Here is a 23,606-nt window from a genome sequence, read left to right as displayed (position 1 = left end):
TGGACACCCCTGTCTTGTTCCTGTTTTTAGAGAAAATGGTTTTGTTTTTTGACCATTGAGTATGATGTTGGCTGTAGGCTTGTCATATATGGCCTTTATTATGTTGAGGTATGTTCCCTCTATTTCTACTTTGCTGAGAGTTTTTATCAAAAAATGGGTGCTGGATTTTGTCAAATGCTTTTTCTGCATCTATTGATATGATCATATAATTTTTGTCCTTCATTTTGTTTATGAAATGTATCACATTTATTGATTTGTGACTATTATACCAGCCTTGTATCCCAGAATAAATCCCACTTGGTCAGGGTGTATGATCTTTTTAATGTATTGCTGGATCCAGTTAGTTAATATTTTGTTGAGGATTTTAGCATCTATGTTTGTCAGGGATGTTAGCCTGTAATTTTCTTTCTTTGTAGTGTCTTTATCTGGTTTTGGGATTAGTATAATGCTGGCCCCATAAAAAGAGCTTGGGAGACTTCCACATCATGCATTTGTTACAGTAATAAATGAGAGGCAATCATCCATGAGGACCCCAGAAAGCTTTTTCATCCACCAAATAACAGAAAGGATGAGCATCTTCACAATTCAAGCCTTTGGTCAACTTTTTCTTTTGATCTCTGTTCTCCCACCCACATTAGTCCTCTGATACCAGAATAGAACTCTGCCTTCAAATCTTATTCTAATTAGGAGGCTTGCCTTGATAATGAAGTGGAGTTTTCTAACTTAACTGAGAAACCTGGAGAAGTCTTCTTTGGTCTCAGCCTCATCCCAAGGCCATGAATGTTTTCTTTAAAAAGCTTCAGGTGAATGAGGTAGAAAGGGCAGAAGCAGGATATGTTCATCAGCAGAAGGGGAAAGAGGATGGCTCCCACAACACTGATGGACAGCAGGCCTCTCAAACACAAAAAGAAGAGTGACTCCCACATAGCTGCGGGGAGTAAATGCCTTCAATTTCTCCTGTAACATGGATCACATGGCAAAAATCTGGATGGCAAATATCACCATGCTGAAGGCATGCAGGAATCAGGGCAGGTGTGAGGCAAGGCAGACTGAAGCAAAGATGGCCATGTTCAAGGACAGTGTGCTGGACACAATGGCAGCATTGGTACCATAGTCAAAGAAGATGAGGTGGCCTAAGAGCATGAAGACTGTGTAGATGGTGTCAGTGTTGACAGACTGTCAGGGTCTTCAGTACTGGAGAAAAACCATATGTGAAAGTAATAGTCAGCCCACTGGTTTTGCCTGATTTTCTTTAGTCCTTCAATGAGATCAAACAAAACATAGCCAATCAGTGAAGAAGTCAGATCAATCCCAAAAAGCCAATGGAGGGGCAGGGGCAGAAGACCCTTGTCCATATACCACCAGATGACCCCCAAAACACCGACACTACATAGTTGCTGTATCACCATGCAGGACTCAAATGCCACAACTCAATATTGATATTTCCCAGCATTGATTTTTTTCCCGGAGCTCTTCTAGGAACCGCTGGTCCACATAGTTATCAGGAAAGGGCTGTCACTCATACAAGACCTTCTGCCACCTGGGTTAGTTACAAGTTGAATACACGTTATCCTGTCCCTCCCTCACAAACGAGATCATATTATACATAATGTTTTCTACAATGTATTTTTCATATAACAATATATCTCTCCATGTCTGTGTGCACAGGAATACATAGGAATATAAAATGGATGTCTAGAATTTCATATTATATATGTGCCACAATTTACTTAAATTGTTTCTAATTGATGGGCATTTGGGTATTTTTTTCCTATAACAGCATTACAATTGTGCCTTTATCTTTCTGTACTTGTGCAAGAATATCTGACAATCAGTTTTTAGAAGCATAGTGGTTAGATCAAAGGGTGTAATTTTTAAAATTTTAATCAGCTTGCTTTAATATTGCCAAATTACTCTCCAAGAAGGTTATACCATTCACCTTACTACCAATGGTATGTAAGAGTACCTGTTTACATATATTCTTGACAATTCTGGATATTGTCAAACTTTTTCAACTTTGCATTTTAACAGGATTTTTAAACGTATATCTAGGTCCAGTTATAACACACATTTCTTTAATTATTAGTGAGATTGAATAACTGTAGCTATATTTTATTAGCCATTTGCATTTATCTTAACATAAAGTTTTTCTTTGAATTCTTTGTACATTTTTCTATCGGCTTATTAGTCTTTTTCTCATTGAATTGTTCAATTTTTCTGTACATTGAAGAAATTGGGCCTTTGTGTATTATTTATTCTGTTTGACTTTTTAAACTTTCTTTCTAGTTTTATGTTTTCCTAATGGAAATTTTAAATTTATATATATTTTTTACTTTATGGCTTGGGTTTTATGTGATTCTTTGAAGAGACTTCCTTACTCTGAGATGATAAAAAAAATATTCACTATGTTTTATCAAGTGTTTCATACTGGTTTTTATTATACTGAGGAACCATACTTTATTTGAGCAATCATCTATTATTAGACCTTCATGCTGTTTCCCATTTTCTGAAGGTCACGTCCTCTTGTTTTGTCTTGGACTCCCTAAGAAACTGAAAAACAATAAGTCAATGTATTGTTTATAGAGGCTTCATGTAAATAAATAAAAGTTTTTCTCCTCTGGTTTCAATAATCTCAACTAATTTGATGACATTTCATTTTTTGGTTCTTTTTTGTGACTCCTCTCTCAAATCTTCTCTGCCATTTCACATGTACATTAAAATGCCAGTGCCCAAACTTGGCACAATAGTTTAAGGGCGTGACCAATTCTAAGTTTAGCAGAGAGATACTTTCCTAGCTCTTGGATGTCAGAGGCCTATTAATATATTTCACTATCACAGTTAGCTTTATAAAAACAGCCACAGTATATTGCTGACTCATTCTCAGCTGGTGGTCCCAGGCTATCAAATTCATAAGCCTAGAAATAACATCTAAGTGTTAGATGAAAGAAAAAAAAATTCAAAAAGATCCTGGAATTTGGGAATACTGGGCCAAAAGATGAAACTTAGGAAGAAATGAAAAATTTTGCATTTCATGTAAAAAAAGAAAAGTACTGAGTACGGAATGGGGATGATTTCACTTAATACTTAAACACTGAGCCATTTTAGCTTACTGTAAACTTAATATCAGCAACAATGTGAAACAGCTGCCAAAAAGTTTAATGCATTTTTGACAGGGGAACAGGGGAAAAATTTGATGTCTGACTGTTCACAGACTCTCCCCTCCCTCCTTCAGTCAAGGCAAGCTCTTTCTTGGCAAGGTCAGTTCCTTGGCCTTTTTAAGAGACTGGTTGGAGTGGATACGAGGAAAGAGGTCTGATTGATCTATTGGAAAAGTTGGAGAGATGCTGAAGACTAGAGGAGGCACTAAGAAAGGCAAAGCCACTAAGCGCTGGCTAAGAGAGTGTGGGAAGTTTATAAAAGAGAGAAAAGAGAAAGAAATTGGATTAACTTCTGTGTTGTGACAAGGGAGGTTTTTTAGATGAGGAAAGAGGTTTTAAAGGAAGTGTTGTCATGTGTTATGAATATCAAGTCATTTTGTGTGTGTTCTAAGAGACTTAAGTAAAATTTAAACAGTTTTCCATTTATTTTTAGATGTCTAAAATGTGTGTCTTTGGGTGGAACTTTGAGCTGAGAAACTGCCACAGAATATCTGAACTGTATACAGTTTACAAAATTTTATGTCACATCAACAGAACTGCGGTGTTCACCATAATAAAGATGACAATCATATCATTTGGTTATCTTCAGCCCTGGGTATCACATTTTTACAAGCCCTGGGTATCCAATTTTGCTGGGGCTGCCATAACTAGGTACCACAGAATGGGTGGCTGAAACAACAGAAATTTATTTTTTCACAATTTCAAAGTCTAGAAATCCAAAATCAAGGGGTTGACTAGATTGTTTTCCTCCAAGGCATCTCTTCTCGGTTTGTAGATGGCCATCTACCAATGTCTTCATATTGTCCTCTGTTTATATATCTCTGTGTGTGGTATCTCCTATTTTTATGAGGCCAGAAATACTAGATTAAAGCCCACCATAATGGACTCATTTTAACTTAATTACTTCATTAAGACCCTATCTGCAAATACAGTCATATTCCAAGGTATAGGGGGTTAAGACTTCAACAAGGATACACAATTCAGACCAAATCACAAGACTACTGACAAATTCAATCTTTAGTCTCATTTTTAGATCCATTTGAATTTTATTGTTGGTCTTTCAGGACTCTTATCCAACCAGAATAGTCTCAACTCCTTCATTAAATTATTGCTAAAATTAGTAAATTCACCTGGCTGATATTGATGCATATTTTTTCTATTCCACTCAAAAGTATTTAGAATCTGGTATTTTGTTAGGTATGTACAAAAAGATACATAAGTTGTTTTTTTTGCATATTATATATGATATCCAAATACATACATACACACACACAAAGAAACAATTTCCTTTTTTGCAAAATGAAGCAAGTGGATCAGAAAATCTGTAAAGTCTCTTCCATTCCTGAAGTCCTAGAATTCTGGCCCAGCCGGGCGTGGCTCAGCAGTTGAGCATCGACCTAGGATCCAGGAGATCGGGGTTCGATTTCCTGTCAGGGCACATGCCTGGGTTGTGGGCTGCAGCCGATCAATGACTCTCTCATCATTGATGTTTCTCTCTCTCTCTCTGTCTCTCTCTGTCTCTCTCTCTCTCCCTTCCTCTCTCTGAAATCAATAAAGATATATATATATATTTTTTAAATGCTAGAATTCTGGTTCAAGGATAATAAAAGTACAATATGTTGTTAAATACAAATGTAAATATTGGATATGGGTTATAAATTATGGGCATGCAGGAAAGGCAGAGATCAAGTTAGGAATTGTGTAAGGTTTTCTTAAAATTTGAATGGACAATCTAAAATATCTCAGAGAAAAATCCTTTAAGTCTGATTGGTAACCTGGAGTTAGGCCTTCAGAGTCATCATAACTCATACTGATGGCAATTCAGGATCCCAGTTTCATGTTGTTTCTATAACCACTATTTTCTTTCATGGGTTGTTTATGCTTCAAAGCTGACCAAGGACAACTGACCGTGCACACTCATGCCCCGCTGTACATTTCATATCTCTTTAAAGCTGCATGGAAAAATACATTATATTTCCCATTTCCTTTACTTTTATTTTATAGTTTTTTTGCAGAAATGGTAACATTTAATCAGTATTAACTGATTGTCCATGTATTTAGGCATAGAAGAATAGATAGTAAATTTCTGCAGTAAACAGATAAATATCTGAGTTTGACAGTGTTTTACACATTATATTTATTCATATTTCCCAAGCTCATGAAGAAATCTATTCATATACTTTTCAACAAGCCAGGATTACATAGTAGATCTGCCAATCCCTAAAATTAGTTTTTTAAAATACCTTGTACAAGTCAGAAAATATGGCTCATCTCTTTGAAGGTTGAAGACAGGCTAATATTTTACTTTTCTTTAAAAAAATAAGATAAGGGCTGACTATCAGGCAAAAGTTATGAAAATGTAGCAGTAATACTTAGAGGTTGGCTTTCTACTGTGAATAATTATACTTTGAAAGACTTTCATATACTACCAAGGCTCATTTCTGACATCAAGTTAAAATCACTTTAGCATGAATAATTTTTAAGTAAAACATTTTCTGAGGGTGGAAAAGAACCAGATTGGATTTTATCTGGTTATTAAATTCACACAGTGCTTTGTATCAAGAAAGTGGATATTGTGTCCTGCATTATTAATATAGTCTATTTAGAGAAATGACATTATTATTCATATGAAAACAGATGTTGGTCTTGATAAAGTTAAATGTCTTCACAGGCTTCAACATGTGTACATGAAATTACAGAAATTAATTATAGTTCAAGCAAGGACATGACTGCTCTTCTTCTGTAAAGGGAATGTTTGAGCTATCTGCTGCTGCATAACAAACCACCCTAAAATTTAATGGCTTAAAATAAAGCTCAGCAAACTTTTTATGTAGAGCCAAGTAGATCATTTTAGACTTTGTAGACCATACAATCCCTGTCACAACTATTCAAACTATGTTTTAACTCAAAAGCAACCATAGACAATATGTAAAAAAAAGGGGGGGGGGCATGTGGCTTTCTTCCAATAAAACTTTATTTACAAAGAGGCAGTGAGCCAGATTTGACCCACAGGTCATAGTTTGTTGACTCCTGGTTTATTAAGGTTTATAATTCTATGGATTAGTATTTTGGACAAGGCTCTCAATGGGAATGACTTGCCTCTGCTCTCCTTGTCTGGATGGGTTGACATGTGTCTACTGACAAATTGGCTGGTGCAGAATGGTCATGAGTGCTCTCACTTACCTGTCTTCCAGTTGACTGTGGCTGTTGGCTGGGAACCTCAGCTTGCCTCCACCCCGGCCTCTGTAGTAGGCTACCTGGGGGTTCTCACATGGCAGCTGTTTTCAATGGGGCTAAAGCAGAGGCATCAAGACTTCTCCGAGGCCTCAGCCAGGAAGTCTCACAATGTCATGTCACCATATTCTATTGGTCAAAATCACAAGGCTGCCCCAGATTCAAGAGACTCTACCTTTTGATGGGAGGAGCTGCAAAAAATTTGTGGCCATTTTAGGTTCATTACAGGAAGTACACTCTGTCAGAGTGCTATTAATTCCTGTAAAACTTTTACCAACAACTTTCTGACTCTGAAAACCTGTCAAAACCTCATGTGTTATGGTCAGAATTCTCACTGTAAATCACATAGCCACAACTTAAACAAGAAATAAGAATTAATTAAAATTTCCATTCAAACTATTTTGAAGTTTTTGTGAAAAGAAAGCAGCTATAAAAGTAAAAGAAATATTTTAAAGACTCAGAGTGAGATGATCTCATTTTGATTTTTAAATAGGGTACTTGGTCAGGAGGGTCACTTGAAGAGAAGATAGTGAGGGAGAAGGTGGAAGGTAGTAAATTGGGATGGTTAGAATTTTGATCCTTGGAAGTGAAAAGGTCGTTGCTTTTGGAGTGACTCCTTTTGTTTTAGGAAACTCCCCTCAAGGAGTCTTTAGTTACAGTTGATTAAGGTAAGTCCAAGCTTCTCCTCTGTAAAATTATACTTTTTAACTTTCTAATTAAAAAATATTTTGTTGAGAGAGTCTTCATCCCATTCTTCATCAAATGTTACCCACTGGTTTTAGCATTTGTTGTTTTTTCCTCAATTACTTATTATTCTTATGGTTGTCAAATAGTGATTTTCTAAAATTCCATACTTTCTTCTTTATTTACAAGGAAAATCTTTCTTATTTATTTATTTATTTATTTATTTATTTATTTACTTACTTACTTACTTACTTACTTACTTACTTACTTACTTATTTATATCAATATGGATTCATGAATTCTTACTCAATTCGATTTTATAATTCATATTATTGTTACTTATTTTGATGATCGAATTGTCCCAGATTTGGCCAGTGGGAGCCTCCAAAAGCTGGTTTTTCTGTTCTTATAACAACCTTATTATTTTTTAAATGCTTTCTTACTTTCTGATACAAAATATTCCAGGCTCATCTTGTACATTCCCTGCCTCCACTCTACCTTGTTTCATTAAACAGAGAATGGAATTTAGAAATCAAGATCTGGATGCTAAATGTGCCCATTGCTATTGGGATATTGCTGTTTCCAGGCTCTCACAGTGGACAGAGCTAGGGAATGTATGTATATACATATGCATCTATACATACATTTATAACCATATTTATCTCTCCATCCATCCAAGTACCCACTCACCTATTGATATCCATGAGTTCATTGATATTGCCAATACAAAAATAAAAGTTTCATTCTAGTTTTCTCATTCACATTTACCTTCTCCAACAATGAGAATCTGGGCAACCATTATCTTCAATATACAGCTGACCCTTGAACAACATAGGTTTGACCTGCACAGGTCCACTTATACATTGATTTTTTTTTCAATAAATATACAGCCAGCCCTCAATATCCCTGAGTTTCACATCCATGGATTCAACCAACTGTGGACTGAAAACAGAATTTTCCATTCATATTTTGGAGTCCAGGGATGTGCAGGGCCAACTATGCACTGTTCTACTTAATTTAATATAAGGGACTTGAACATCTGCAGATTTTGGCATGCTCAGGGGTCTTGGAACAAATCCCCCATGGATACTGAGGGACTTAAGTTTGGGGGGAGTCAAAAGTTATACATAGATTTTTGACTGTGCAGGGGCTTGGTGCCCATAACACCCACATTCTTCAAGGGTCAACTGTACTCACATGTTTGTTTAATATCCCTGTGTGTAACTGCTTTCCCATTGCTGCTGCCATTCCTCCATGTGAACACTCTTCTCATTGCACTCACACTCTGACACCTTGTTCCAGGCTATCACCTCCCCACATGGATACCCTGTCACGCTCCTCAGGCTCTACATGGTATGTCAGTCACCACAACCACTGCTCATCCCCTTCCCCTAGCTGCTGACACAGACTTTTGGGCTAAACCTTGAAGGAAGGAAATAATGAGTGTCATTTCTTGATTTTTCTCTCTCTGTTATTTGGATTAGGTCCTATATAGAATATATTTGCATAACTGCAATACAAAGTTTCAAAAACAGTTTTTGTGTACCTAAACCTACAAATTACTAAGTATTATCACAACACATGCATTACCAGCGACGTAGTTGTTACACCATTGCTATCACTGGTTAATCTACAACATTCTTTTTAGTACTTCTGTTGTTTGGATGCTAAGGTGTTTACCGTCCCAGATAAATAATCTACCACTGTAATTATTTTCATATTTCTTATCTCCTTGTATTTAGAAATGCTAATCAATAGTTCTTGCCATGCCCACATCCCTCTGGTAAAAGTAGCCTATTAAATTCTTAATATTACATAACTGCAATCCTTACAAGAGCCAAAGCTGATTAGACACTGAACCAAAGGCCATCAGCCTATGATTTGAGCAGAATAGAGTTCTGCCTATAACAGATGCTGTTGGTTCCCTGCCTGTATCCCCTCCACAGTCCCTGATCCACATTATGCTGACAGCATCCTGCTGTAAGCACCTGCCACTTTCTACCTAAGGGAAATAGGGCAGGCTGGATGTACATGGGTTAACCCCCCTGGAATCAGCCCTCAGCCAATGACAGATGGAAGCTAAAGGACAAATACCCAACTTCTTTGCCTCTTAATTGGGATAATTCTGAGGAATATTCTACTCTGTCTCCCAGAGTTCCCCCTTGGCACAGTTGCCCACAGCAGTAACCTGCTCAATGATGAATCCTTTATTGGCTTCCTTCCTTTCCTTGTCTCAGCTCCCTGCTTGCCTAAAAGTGCTCCCAGAGACCACCTTCCAAGTTAACTACCAGCTCTCACATTCTTGTCTCCAAGTCAGTTTCTGTCGCAACCCAACCTAAGAAACTACTCAAATGTCATGATAGCTATTAGTAGAGCTAAAGAGATGATTTTTTCTGATATTTAAATTGGAAGTACAGTCATCCACCACTTAATGATAAATGTGTCATTAGGCAATTTTGTCTAACATAATTATGCAAACATCATAGAGTGCACTTACACAAACGTAAATGTTACAGCCTACTGTGCACCTGAGCTATATGGTTTAGCCTATTGCTCTGTAGGGGGTGTGGACAAAAAGGGGGTTCTATAGAAAGTAAACTGATAGGGTGATCTTGAGGCAAATTAGTAAAAAGGAAGGAAAACTCCTTGGCAAGTGGAATGGGGAAACTGAGACAGATAGTTAAATAAGGCTGAGCAATTTACAGCCACTTAATAAACCGCTAGGACACTAACCAAGGACACTTAGGATCAAATGTTTTACATATTCCAGACTCTGCTGGGGCAGACCCACCTAAGTCCTGGTCTCTTTCCAGTGACATTCGTTGAAGGTGCAACTGACCTGAGAATGACCCTGACCTTTCTATATGCTCTTTTTGATGCATCAGTATATTGAAGAACACACCTGAAAAACAGATGAATTTCTGATTGAGTCTTCCTCTAAAACTCCCGCCTTTAGAAAACAGATTAAAAATCTTAAGACAAAGGAGCCAGTGTGCACTCTCCCTGGAGCACACCTATGCCTTCCCCCTACCTTCTTTCCTCAGGTATGTATCTTTGCTTTCTTTCGCCTAAGCTCTAAAGATTCCCCGGAGACTTGCAACCAGGGCAGCAGCAGGCAGCTGCAGCTTGTTCTAGGCTAACCCCTTGAACCTGCCTCCAAGGGCCCTCCTTTCTCCTCTATACCTTGTTTCCTGAGTCCACACAGCCCAGCATGGCTCACTTCTGTTACTGTGACCTCCTTTCCTGCATCTAGGCAGCTCAGCCTAGGCTCACTCCTGTTGCTGTGATCTTGCCTCTTGCATCCTAAGCCCTTCTTTTGTTTCACTGTCCCCAGCTTTAATAAATATACTCTCCAAATCACCTGGACTCATATCATGAAACCTTTCCTGCACAAAGTCAAGAATCCACACATTCCAGACTGCCAGGGTAGACCAATCTCACTCCCAGTCCCTTTCTGGTGACAATCTGATCATAAATTCCTAACTGGGCAGGTCATGGTGGGTAGTCACTCTCCAGATATATAAGGTTCTTTAGTACACGGTTCATCTTTGCCTCAAGCAAGCCCCATCCATTGTTTCTGTGCAACTAGGTTAACACACTTTTGAAATGCCTCTTTTCAGACTCTTCCTTCTAAAGCATAACCAACCTCGAGAGAGCACATAATCTTAACTATCCTAGAATCTAATCCTTGCCTTGCTTTCTCCCACCTTCATGTGCATAAAATAAGCAGCAAACTGTTGTTTCTTTGAAGCATTTATCTTACACTATTGAGATCTTGCGTTCAGATATATCCTCTGTTTGACTCAAATAAATTTTTATAAAAATCTGAACATTCTTACATCAACAGAGAGGAAAAATAATTTTACCTCTACCTTGTTTGGTTCTTGTCTGAGACATCCCTATAATAAAAGACAGGTTAATGGAAGAGAAACAAAGTTGAATGCATGTATATCTCCTATATACCTGAGAGAGACCCAGGAAAACTGAATAATTTGTCAAAATAGCTGAAGCCACCACCTTAAATACCATCTTCAATTGAAGACAAAAGAAGACGTTGAAGTTGGAGAAATCAGTTATGGGAGGTTATTAGGAAAAAGCTCAGGAAACTAAGGTTAGGTTGTTATGCAGATGTAAGTCTTTGTCTTCTGCATTGGTAAGAGTTTCTAGAGATAATGTCATCCTCCCTCTCCCTGATCAGTTATCAGATCGACTGCCCACAACCCCAGGCCTTGTGTTCAATTAACCCTGAGTTTACTTAGAAATGGTCCCAAAGCATAATAGTAGTGATGCTGGCAATGCAGATATGCCAAAGAAAAGCCATAAAATGCTTCCTTTAAGTGAAAAAGTATGTATGTTGTGATAGAAGAAACAGTGGCTCAGCGGTTGAGAGTCGACCTAGGATCCAGGCTATCGGGATTCGATTCCCTGTCAGGGCACATGCCCGGGTTGTGGGCTCGATTAATGACTCATTATTGATGTTTCTATCTGTCTCTCTCCCCCTCCTTTCCTCTCTCTGAAATCAATAAAGATATATTTTTTAAAAAAAAAGAAAAAGAAAATAAACATCCAAACCTGTAGAGAATTTATATGAGTTTATTTGAGCCGAACTGATGACAACTGCTAGAAACAAAATCTCAACGGATTGAGAAAATGCCCCGGAGAAAGGCAATTTAGCAGTTTATTTTATACATTACAATCAAAAGAGGAGGCGTAAGGAAGGTTACATGAAATTCATTGGTGGTAGATTAGGCAGGCGGGAGAAAGCAAAGTGGGAAAATCTCTGAGATTGGATAAGGAGCAAAGAGACAAATAATTCTTTTACACGGGTGGGTACAAGATAGTTAACATTTACAGCACCTGGAGAGGGTATGGGGAACAAGGTAACAGTGAGGGGCTCCCTGGTCTGTGCTCTGGGGGGAGACTGTGCCCTGAGGGGGTTGGAATAAAGCGGATTACTCTGTCATTCCTAAAGTACATTATCGTAGATGCAAAAAAGACAATAGACGGGCTCAGTTAAGGTAACAATTGACCTTTGTCAAGGAAGATACTGGCCTAGGACATAACTACCCACCATGACTTCCTTTTAGTTAGGAGTTTTAATTTCAGACCATCTTACGTGGTTACCGAGGTCTCTGAGTTTGTAAAGCCTGCCAAGCAGGCCTCCCTTGAGCTTGTCAGGTTTCATATGTGGTCCCCTTTTCATCCATAATGTATAAGAAAAAATATAGCATGCATAGTGTTTGGTACCATCTGCAGTTTTAGGCATCCACTGGGGATCTTGGAACATATCCCTCATGGATAAGTAGGGCAGGAAGGAGAGGGGGGACTGTACTTTTTTGTAATAGAAAGGGTGTTAGGGAAATGTAGCCAAGTGCTAAAGGTGTGTCCCACTTTCTCTGGAGACATAAACGCAGGTGGTCTAACTCCCAATACGTGGCTATACCACCGTGAGGGTCGAGAGACACTTTAATTCAATGAGACCGAGCCAATAATTCAAGTTTCAAGAAGGGAGACAGAGACAAACATAAAGCAAATCACACAGGGTTTATTTATCAGTTCCCAATGGCTCTTGGCACCAGCAGGCCACCCGGAGGATCCGCTGAAAGACACACACAAGGTCTGGGGGTGCGGCCGCGACGGCGTCGGTCACTGCAGCCCTCTGGAAGGTCTCCTAGAGAGGTGCAGGGCAGAGCAAGGCAGGGTCAGCTTTCCCGGAGCTGGGGACGAAGTCTGTGGAGGGCAGACAAGCATCCAAAGATGTGGCCGAAAAGCCGCTGCTTTTAACAGCTGGGTTGAAGGTGTGGTGCGTCTTCAGTGTGTCTTATCAGGGTCCTACAGAGCGCGGGCCTGCTTGGAAGCCAGGGCTACAAAGTGTTAATCTTATCGTGGCACGCAGGCCTCACAATTACACTCGGTCACACAAGATGAAGTTACTTATTTCAAATCTAATACATACATCACACTTATATTCCTGACTCTAATACACACACAAATCTATTTCTATAACAAGGTGGTTTGTCCCAAAACCTTTAATAAACGTATTTGAGTAAATGAAAACAATCTAAGTGTTTTCTGGACAGTCTACTTGGATGTCTTAAAAGGAACTGAAATTAATCTGAAATTGAGACTATCTCCCAAAGCTGGTCTTCTTTTAATACCCCTATCAATATATTGTCACCACCACTTACCCGATTTATGTGTAAGTCAGAAACCCGGGGTTATCTTTAATAACTTCTTTGCCTTCACTTCCTCCATATCCAATTAATCATCAAGTTGTGTTTACTTTATTTTCTAAATGTCTCGTGAATTTTTCTGCTTATTCCCAACTCTAGTGCCATTTCCTCTGTTCAAGCTATCATCATACTATTCCAACCTACTAATTGGTCTTCCCTGTGTGTATTCTTGCTCCCCGCCATTTCATTTCAATCTATTCCCTACTCTGAAGGCCATCTTTGTGTGTGTGTGTGTGTGTGTGTGTGTCTGTGTGTGTGTGTGTGAGTGTGTGTGTGTGTGAAAGCAGATCTGTTTATGTTACTTCCTCTATTCCTAGCTGCTTAAAACTCTTCAGAAGTCTACCAGACATCTGATGATTTCTTTCCAGAAAATTTCCACCCTTCCTATGGTAATGGCACCCTAAATTTCTTTTACGAAACCACTTCCCCCAAGTGTTTTGGGATTACCCCCACCTCCAGCTCCAGAGTTACAGTTCCCCTAACTGACATTTCTCCCCTAACCTCAGAGATTGATTTAGAGAAGGTCACTTAACCCAGCCCTAAACCACTTGAAGTACTGCATTCCCCTAGCCAAAGGAATTGGTTCAAGGGGGGGGCGTTTAATTTGAGCAAATCCAATCAGGGTCATCGGTTCTTGTGACCACGATGAGAACCAGACTGAAGATTAAGCTAGAACAAGGATGAGAGCAGGGTCAAGGGCTCCCAGAGAGCCAGAACTGGGGCTTGAAGACATCCTGCCCCTATGGATAAAACTGTGCTCGGATAGCATCGGACCTCTGAACATCACTATCGCATAAGCCAATGATTTTGGGGTGGTGGAGTGGGGTTAAGGCAGGTTAGACTGGGTTTTCCATCACTCGTAGCTGAAAGATTCTTAGCTAATATCTATCCAAGCCACTGTCCCATTGCACATGGAATAAAGGCAAAAGTCCTTAATACAACTTGAAGCATATTTACATCTGCTCTCTGGGTTCAATCCACAGCGGCTGACCTTTAACCTCTGTTCATGCCATTGCTTCTTCCTCAGACTTTCTTGGTCCCCCACACACCCAATGTTAGGCTTCTTATCCCACCTACTCTTTAACTCAGCTCAAGTGCTTTCCCTGAGTCTTCAAACAGACCAGATCCTTGTTAATCACTCTCAAAGCATGAAATGGAGTGAATTTTGCTACTTGAAAGTATAGAAATGATACATTTATTTGTGAGATTCTCTCATAAAAGTCTGTCTCTCTCACTTAACTATAAGCTACATATGAGAAACTCTCTTCTTCCTCACTAATTACAGTTCCTGACACATATTTGGTGCTTTATTTTGTGGTTGTTGAATAAATTAATTAAAGAAGTCCAGGGGAGGAAGACAGTCTCTTAGCACAGTACGTACATTTCAGTTGACGTCACACTGCATCAAATAACGACTTGAATTGCAGTTGAAAAGATGCAGTCACAGTGAGTATCACTAGTTCCCTTACAAAATGAAAATGGGTTAGTAAATTTTATTTTATAGCTATGATGGGAGGAATTTTCCTGGCCATACCCAAGCAATTTATAAAAATGAGAAATTTTAAAAACAGATAAATCAGAAACACATACAATTTTACCTGGAGAATAAATTAAAGAGCTGGGTTAACATCCTTATAGGGGAAAAGGTTTATCCTTCTAGGGTAAAAAGAATAAATTTGTTTTTAATTTAACTCAACCAAAGGGGGCAGAATACTATCAATGTATTGATTTAGAAGTAGGTGAAATGAATTGGGAAAAAGCAGGATTTCTGGCAGAGTCATTCCTCTAGATTAAAGCTGCAACAAAGAAACTGATAAATGTTTGCAATTTCATTTCCATGTTGGATCAAATCTCAACAGACACTTTCTCTCAGCTATTGGAAAAAGAGTTTGGGATGATTTTGTAATACTACAAATTGCACGGTCGTCCATCATGGCCGAAAGACAATTTTAGATGAGTTTCCATTTTAAGAGGTTGTATTTCTGCATCAAATTTTCCTTCCTGGTGTTCCAGCCTCACACTAGAGAACCAACAGATGTGTATGGAAAAGTTAAGCTTATCATATCCATATCGTTGCTCTAATGAGAGTTTCATAAGTATAACAAAATTTATTATATACTTTGTGGAACAATACTTTGCGTTGTTTTCAATAACGGTCAAATGAAAATATACCATGAGTCAATTTGGATTTTGAATGAGCTATGATTCCATAATTAAGGACACCTAGAAAAGTAAAATCATAATTCTTATCCTCTAAACTTATTTTTTCTTCAACCTGAAATGCCTTCACTTCTCATTTCTGTCTAGTCCAAATTCTCCTCAGTTTTTAACAACACACCGAACTCACACCTTACAACCTTTATTATTCTGGGTTGGTTTTGCTAGACTAGTATAAATTACTGTGTGTGGGGTCACTGGACTCCCAACTATCAATCCAAGGACTACATTGACTATATCCTAAACCACCTGGAAAATATAAAATACATCTTCCAAACTGTTCTTCTCCCACTTCTAAGATTTAACTCAGTAAATCAGGGAATCTAAAATATCTTAGAAATTTTTAAACATACTCTATACATTCACGTTTATAAGAGGCATTATTCACAATAGCTGAAAGAAGAAGCAACCAAGTATCCGTCCACGATGACTGGATAAACAAAATGTGGTACACACAACAGAGTATCATTCAGCCTTATAGCAATGCAATTCTAATATATGCTACAAGATGGATGAACCTTATATTATCCATATACTTTATATTTTGTTGCCTTCAGGGCTAGTAATCAAAACCAAATACATGACTCAGATCCCTCAGGAATGTGGACTTTTGTTCACACCATCAGGTTAGTCACTGAAACAAAGAGAGGTAATAGTCAAGCATCAGAGGAACTTAGAATGGATAGTATATGAGGTATTGTGGAGGAGGAACAGTGGTAGCAAATATTTTCTCCCATTCTTTTAAGTTGTCTTTTCACTTTCCTGTAGAGTCATATGAAACATAAACATTTTTAATTTTAATGAAGTCCAATTTTTCTTTTTTTCCTTTGGTTGCTTGTGCTTTTGGTTTCATATCTAAGAAGCCATTGTCTGATCCAAGGTCACAAAGATTTACACCTACAGTTTCTTCTAAGAGTTGTATAATTTTAACTCTTATCTTTAGGTCTTTGATCCAATGTGAGTTAATTTTTGTGTATGGTATGAGGTAGGTGTACAACTTTGTTCTTTTGCATATAGATATCCAGTTCTCTCAGCACCATTTCTTGAAGAGACTCTTCTTACCCTCATTAAATTGTCTTGGTACCCTTGTCCAAAATCAATTGCCCATGAATATATGGGTTTATTTATGAACTCTCAGTTATATATATATATCCTTATGCCAGTCCATAAATACTTTTACTAACTAGAATGCCTATTTTTCCAGTAGGATGGGTAACATTCTTTTATTCATGCAATCATTTACCAAATGTTTTCTAAGTAATTTCTGTATGTCAGGCACTATGTAGGTGCTTAGGGGTAAGGGAAATATTGTTATTTAGATTAACTCTAGGTACGGACAAGCCTCCTTGAATGTATTTCCTCACATACAGCTCCCTGGGAACCGTTCCTTTTAATCTGTGGACCTATGAACTAAAGAGATAAAATGTCTTTTCTTCACATTCCCAACATACAGTGATGGGACAGGCACAAAATAACTACGATAGAGAAGTTATTGGTCGATAGCAATACTAAAATCCAGCTGGGCATATTGTTGTCAGTTCCTTGATTAGAGGATCAGCCCTACTGTCTGGGAACGATTCACCAAGGCTCTTGGCTCTATCCTCTATATTCTCGATGTCTTCACACTCCGTAGAAAATAGCCCACATTTGCAGCTGAGGAATTTTCTGCCCATACAAAATTGAGAGTACCAAGTTTTCTTTTCATTTTGTATTATCTCTATATCTTTTAGTCCAAGTTGATAAAATTTTCAAACCTTTGTGGGGTTTTTATGAATCAATTTATAATCCACTCCATTAAACAAAATCTATATCCATGGATCTCTTTGAGATAAGCTTCTCTTACTTTGCTCCTCCTATTATGTTCCTGACGGACAACACCTTTAAGATTCTTAGAAATCCTCTTTAAATACAGACACTTAGAGGGCCTTTTGTCTAAGTTTTGTCTGAGGAAACCACTTTAGATTTTTCTGAGATCGTAAAAATGGGTCTCACAGTTCTTCCCTGGATTTGTTCTTTGCTGTGAAGCTTTATCTTAATTAACATTCTTAAAGAGTCTGGAAATGATAGTTTTGTTTTCAAATTCAGCTCTTTATATAGCTTACTTCTGACTTGTCACATTTTACTCTAAGCAAGAAGAAGCCAAGTGGCACCTTCAACATTCTTCCAGGAAATCTCAGTTAGATCATCCAGCTCATTAGGTATATTTTCTACTCACCCAGTGTTGCTAAACATTATGTCACTACATAACACGGATCTTTTTTCTCCACTTTTGAATAACATTTTCCTTACTTTCCTGTAAGCCCTCTCTGAGAGCCCTCTTGAAGGCCATGAGACTCTGTCACCAGTCTCTTCAAGGCCCTTTCACCTTCCATCTACTGCCCCAAAGTTCCAAAGCCACTTCCACATTTTTAGAGTTTTGTTACAGCTACACCCTACTCCCATGTACTCCCAGTTGCTATGGCTGCAATATAAATTACCCCAAAACGTGGTGGCTTACAACGACTATTTATTATGCTCATGGATTCTATGGGTCAGGAACTATGTGGGAGTGGCTTTTCTCTGTTTCTTAATATCTGTGAGAGGGAGGACTTGAAGGTTGGGGACTGGAATCATCTGAAGTCTCACCACTCACATGTCTGGATATAAACCATTCATTCACTGTGGACTTTAGTCCCTCTCTGTGTGGTCTTCCTGAATGCACTAATTTTGGCTTCCTCATATCATGGTGGCTGGGTTCTAAGGGCAAGTATCCTAAGAAAGAACTAGATGATTGCTGAATTGCTTTTCATGACCTAAACTTGGAAGTCACACAGTGTTACTTCTGCCTTATTCTATTAATCAAGACACAAGGCCCTCCCAAGTTCAAAAACTTCACTTCTTGATGGAGGCGTGGCAACTTGAGAAGAAATATGAAGACTTTATGGTACAAAAAATATTGCTGTGATCATTTTGGAAAACACAGGAGAAAGTGAGAAAGGTATTCCTTCAATAGGTCTCTAGAATAAGAATTCCATCTCAGGCTCTGCTTCTAGGAAACTCAATTGCATTAGTTTCAAGGGCAGTAATAACAGAGGACCATGAGCTGGATGGTTTAAACAAGAGAAATGTATTGTTTCACAATTCTGGAAGCTAGAAACCCAAGACTGGGGTGTTGAATAGGGTTGCTTCCTCCTAAGGGCTATGAGGGAGAATCTGGCCCATGCCTTTCCCCTAACTTCTGGTGGTTTGCTGGCAGTACTTAGTGTTCCTTCCTTCATCTTCACATGGCACTCTCCCTGTGTGCATGTCTCTGTATTCAAATTTCCCCTTTTTCTAAAGATATCAGTCATATTGCATTAGGGCCCACTCTAACGATGTCATCTTAACTAATTACATCCACAATGACCCAATTTCTAAATAAAGTCACAGTCTGAGGTACCAGGGTTAGGACTTCAACATATGAATTTGGGGTGGTGGTGGACACAATTAAACCAATAATACTAACCTAAGAAATGAGTACCTACTTTACAGTATTTATTAAAATAAAGAAAACCTGAAATAATGCATAGGAAATTCATGGCACCAATCAAATGCTATAAATGTTAGTCAACATCATTATTTATCTTTGGATCTAGGGAACCTAAAACAGTGCTTAGCACATTGTGAACAAATAATGAACATCTTTGAATTTTGTCTGTCTGGCATTCACTCCATCTTTTTCTGCTAAGAGCATCTTGAAACAATTCCCTTTCCAGTCTTGGTGAGCAATCATGCAAAGTGCCCTGCCCTCCCTTGAACAGAAGGTAAGTAGACAGATGACCCAAGAATGCCATTCAGACTCTGTCTCCCAGTAATTAAATCCACACTGTCTCCTGCCTCCCGGTGACTTAGCCACTTGGAAGACATAATAGTGGGTATTTGTCTGGAGCCCGGGACTTTGTGAACTCTCTCCCTTTGGTTAGAGAGTTTCCTTGCTCCCCAAGTTAAAAGTTAGAAATTGTGCTCCCCTAACCTTCTTTCTAGCTGGTACAAGTATATGACCCAGGCCTTTGCACCCCACCCCCCCAGTCACCCTTGTGAAGTGTCCTTTGAGAAGAGACTAATGTGAAGAAAAAATGCCACATGGAATCCATTTTTGCCAGTAAGAGTGACACCACTGTCCTTGGCCTTCAGAGGTGGCACTGCTGAGTTTCTGCTAACAGAGCTCCAGTAGCACCTGCTTCAGTAAAATTCCTGCTGGCTGTGGGAAATGCGGAATTGGGTTGTGGAGGCAGCAGCAATGTCCTCAGGCCAGTTCTAATGCCTGTCCGAGGCCAAGTTCTGGCTCTCTAGCCCTCCTGGCAATCCTGTGACCTGCCAAATATCCTTTAATAAATTTCTTTTTGGCTTAACCAATCAGTTAGATTTCTGTAACTTCCAACTAAAAATACTGGTATTACTATAAAAACCAGTAAAAATCTTTTTATACTAATTAACAGTATTAAATCTGATAAATGAATGACAATTCTGGGAGGTAAATATAATTATTCCCATTGTACAGATGAAAAAGAGATCTAGTAATATTAAGTGCATCCTGCCAATAGTCAGCCAGCTAATAGATCCTAGAGCAGAGGTTTAAATTCTAGTCTCTTTGTTAAAAATTCTGCAAATTTCATGTATTTTTTTAGTATGCCATTTGAAACGTGCTTTCAGAAATAATCTTGTGACAGAATAGATTGGCTTGCTCAGAATTCATCCCAATCTCCTTCTAGAGTGCTTTCCCATACAACAGAGTCTGGGAAGCTAAAATTGGCATTTCCCAGGCTCGTTTGCGACTAGCAATATGATTTAGACTCCACCAATTAGATGCACTTGTGTGAAAACTGAATTTAGAACTGAGTCGAGTAGGAAGGAAGGAAGGCCTTCATTTTGATGGTACAAATCAAGGACACATGGTTTGGGCCAATAATTGAGGCTACAACTTTCCACTTCCTGAATTGTGGCAAAAGCAGTGTGATCTTGGAGCTCGCAGGTGGCACGGGACCCCTTGACTCCCTCAGCTTCCTTATGCTGCAGAGAGAGCTCTCTGGACCGGCCAGCTCTGTGGAGGTGTTCTGACAGTCATCACCACAGGCCCAGCCTAGAGCCCACTCCTCCAGCCCTTCTAACTCTGAACATCTGATTCCCTGCACCTGCTACTTTTCTGCTTAAACTACTAGACTGGTTTATAGTATCTACTTCTGAATCCTGTCTAATACAAGCACGTACAGAGGTCAAGTACTACATAGCCAAGCAGCACTGCACAGAGATTCTCATCTTTCCTCAGAGTCACAATTAAAGGGGGGGGGGGGGGATATGTATTGGAGGTAAATCGATATATTGAAGTCATAAGCACTGTGGCCTTTTCAATCTTCCACACTTGCATCTCAAGACATTGAGTGTCTCAGGACAGACAAGCCACAGGCGAATCATTCAAATTGGATAATCTGGGGAGACTTGAATAAAGGCCAATTTTCAAAGATATGCACAGAGTAAGGAGAATCACAGGGACTACACAGTGCCCCTAGATGTGAAGGTAGCAAGAGAAGACAGGCTGTTACGGACTCAGTGTTTGTGTCCCTGCCCAAATTCATACGTTCAAATTCCAACCCCCAATGTGATGATATTAGGAGATGGGGCCTTGGGGAGGTTCTTAGGTCGTGAGGGTGGAGCCATCACGAATGGGATTCGCGCCCTTATAAAAGAGTCTCTCTAGCCCCTCTCCCATCGCGTGAGGGTACGGTGAGAATTCAGCGGTCTGCGCCAGGAAGCGGGCGCCGTCGGACACCGAGTCTGCCCTACGCTGACCCCGGCCTTCCACCCGCCAGGACTGTGAGAAATACATTCTTGTTGGTTATAAGCTACGGCACTTTGTTAGGGCAGCCTGAACAGACTAAGAGCCATTAAGAAATCCTGGAGACAGTTATGTAGAGAGGATGCTTTCCAGGAGCTGTGGCCTTTGGTTGAGAGATACAACTAACTCATGGCGACCTCACACTCTGCCCTCCTTTCAATCTGCTGTCAGTTCCTTGAGCCCGCCTGGAAGTCAGAGGACAGAGCTGTGTTGCAGTCCTTACATGACAGCCTCCCAGGGTAGAAAACAATGGAGAGTCAACGTGAGGAGCAAATGGGAGATATCGAGCACGGCAAGCGGAAAAATCAACAAACCAGAGCAGCGAGAGATCATAAAGACTGTGAGTGGAAGTGTTTTAACACTATTGAATTTTTTTTGGTGTGGGCGAGGAATGTAGCCTTTTTTGGGGGGGGTGCTACTGAATTTTTTTAATGCTTACAGATTGAGTTTATTCATTCCTTTTAAAGCTAGTCAATGTAATCTGCTCTATGTGATTTGAGGGCATTTTACTGAGTTTAGCAGAGCGTCACAGAGAGTGAGAAATGTAAGACACCTTAGCGATATCGCTGAACATTTCTCATTTCCTAGATGAGGAAACCAAAACTTAGGAACATGAAATAAATTCCTCCAAATTCATATATCTGAAATGTTTCAGAACTAGAAGACACACCAAGTCTCACGATGCCCAGGACAGGGACTCTTCCACTATCTGCAGCTAAAATCTGTGCTGAACACAAGTTATGCTCGTTACAAAGAGCCACGCTGTGATGTGGCTCAGCCTTGAGCATCCCTCTGCCTTGGCTTTACTTTTCTCTTTATTTTAAACATTTACCTGAGAAGTTGAATGTCAAAGACATTTTTTTCTTAAAAATAACTAAAAGATATGCAGGAGGAAATTAACATAATGCGTTTTATCTATAATTTACAGTGTGTAATCTGAAAATGTGTGACAAAGCAAAGCTGGTAGTGCAGAGAAAATTCCCCTGGGATATTTGCTTCCATTTGAAAACACCTCAGTATGGGGGGCTGTGGGAGCAGCAGCCTGTGACACACTTCCATCAGGGTAAAATGTTATTCCAGTGATTCACAGCGAGAGGCCTCACAGGCACTTGGAGTCGCTATAAAGGTTCTTGCCATCAGGATAAAATGAGAATTGCAGTGGGTGGTCCCATTCTAGCCTCATGTCTCCTTCTACTTCTGTCCTGGCTTAGGTGGTTGCCCTGGAAACAGTGGGGTGGCAAACAAAACCATTTGGAACAACTTTTAGGAAGCCGTATGCATGAAGGCCTAATTTTTATTTGCTGCTGCCTTTTTTTCTCTTCTTAGCAGGTGACTTTTCCAAGGCCGACATTCCCTGCCAGAGTGTGTTCTTTGGACTCCCCTGAAAGCTGAATCATTCTAAAGTCTTTGGCGATGTCCAGTTGGAGGGCTGGCCAGAGTCTGGCGGAGAGCAGAGGCAAGGGGCTTTATTTCTCCTTACTCAGCTTTGGATCCCAACACAGATGGTCCTGATCTCCTCCTCCCCCACTGAAGAATTTTTCTAAAATGACACCCAAGTTTTTCTTGGCAGAAGTTATAATTCCTGGCAAACAGTTCACTGCAGCTCTAATTATGATGACAGCTTTAATGGAGAAGATAATCATATTAAATGGTTCTTATTCAGTTCCATGTGATGAATTAGTGATTACCATGAAATGTGTTAAGCAGCCAAAAATAAGGGGAAGGGGATTCCAAAACTGGGTGGGCGATAGGACAAAACGACCTTTAAAAAGGAGATGCTGATTCTCATATCCATTGTGGTTTATTTAGTGATTAAGAAACCCATTTTGTCTGATGTGTCTGAAAAAATTTTTGTAACACTTGTTAAAATGGCAAAGAAGGTTTCATCAAGACCATTGCAATAGGATCTGACTCTATTGCAATAGGAGAGAGAGATTGGCTTCAACTCCCAAAACAGCAGGCCAAGAGGCAGAGTGAGAGGTCAGTGGATGGAAAATTACTAACAGGAAACATCAAGAGTAGTGGGATTCTTTTTCGACAGGATTCCTGCCAGAGGCAGGTCAAGGACTTATACATCAAAGGTGAGGGATGAGACGCTTGACCAGATATCGAGGGTGATCAGATATTAATTGTTAAGGGGAATCTCACCGGATTACTTAGCAGGATTCTTGTTAAGACTGAAGTAGGTATGCTGAAGATAGGACAAAGCCAAGATGGGAGCCTGAGAGT

General features: G+C 39.4%; 1 pseudogene; it reads right to left on the bottom strand.

Moving 5' to 3' along the window:
• Nucleotides 1-723: 723 nt before the first annotated feature.
• On the bottom strand, nt 724-21,368 carry LOC107533714 (phosphatidylinositol N-acetylglucosaminyltransferase subunit C-like; annotated as a pseudogene).
• Between the last annotated feature and the right edge of the window lie 2,238 nt (nt 21,369-23,606).

Source organism: Miniopterus natalensis, chromosome 1 (assembly GCF_054644295.1).
Source record: "Miniopterus natalensis isolate mMinNat1 chromosome 1, mMinNat1.hap1, whole genome shotgun sequence".
Lineage (NCBI taxonomy): Eukaryota > Metazoa > Chordata > Mammalia > Chiroptera > Miniopteridae > Miniopterus > Miniopterus natalensis.
The sequence above is the reverse complement of the archived record's forward strand: the minus strand, read 5'-3'. Positions and strand labels throughout refer to the sequence as shown.